This window comes from Diachasma alloeum, unplaced genomic scaffold, assembly GCF_001412515.2.
Source record: "Diachasma alloeum isolate Michigan unplaced genomic scaffold, Dall2.0 Dall_scaffold_00328, whole genome shotgun sequence".
NCBI classification, from domain to species: Eukaryota; Metazoa; Arthropoda; class Insecta; order Hymenoptera; family Braconidae; genus Diachasma; species Diachasma alloeum.
This window is the reverse complement of record NW_021680467.1, coordinates 156,760-157,421: the sequence shown is the minus strand read 5'-3', so window position 1 is coordinate 157,421 and position 662 is coordinate 156,760. Positions and strand designations below refer to the sequence as shown.

Below are 662 nucleotides of genomic sequence, written 5' to 3'. Positions count from 1 at the left end.
TGGTAGCACGACTCACAATCCTAAGGTCGAGGGGTGGGATACTGAGTGCTATTTCTAGCGCCTCGGTAGGTGTCGATTTCATGGCTCCTGTTGCAGCCCTCAGGAAGGTTCCCTGTAGACTTTTCAACAGGTTCCCTGTTTCCGTCTTACTCACCCTCGGCTNATCTTCCATTCTTGTTGACACCTTAGTTTATATGCAGTTGTGGTAGCACAGTTCACAACTCTAAGGTCGAGGGGTGGGATACTGAGTGCTATTTCTAGCGCCTCGGTAGGTGTCGATTTCATGGCTCCTGTTGCAGCCCTCAGGAAGGTTCCCTGTAGACTTTTCAACAGGTTCCCTGTTTCCGTCTTACTCACCCTCGGCTACCAGACGACCGCAGCGTACAACAGTCTCGGAAGTAGAACCATTCGGTAGAGCCAGAGCATCATTTTGGGATTGAGTCCCCATGTCCTGCTTACAGCTCTTCTGCACGCCCACATAGAGGCAAACACTTTATTTCTCTGTGTACAGATATGTTCTTTCCAGCTGATTTTATTATCCAGGAGGACACCCAGATATTTCACTCTGCTGGTGTAGTTTATCTCCGAGCCATTTAGCTTCAGAGGTTGGATCTTTTCCAGTTTATAATTTCTGGTGAAAACCAGGATTGTTGTTTTGGCTG

The 662-nt window shown here is 48.1% G+C and overlaps 1 protein-coding gene across 1 annotated transcript in view; it reads left to right on the top strand.

Annotated features, from left to right (window-relative positions):
* The window catches only part of LOC107040374 (ankyrin repeat and SAM domain-containing protein 1A), a gene marked incomplete at its 5' end in the record, with an annotated part of 112,258 nt that overhangs the window by 95,445 nt on the left and 16,151 nt on the right, over nt 1–662 (top strand). The gene's annotated exons all lie outside the window — the stretch shown is intronic.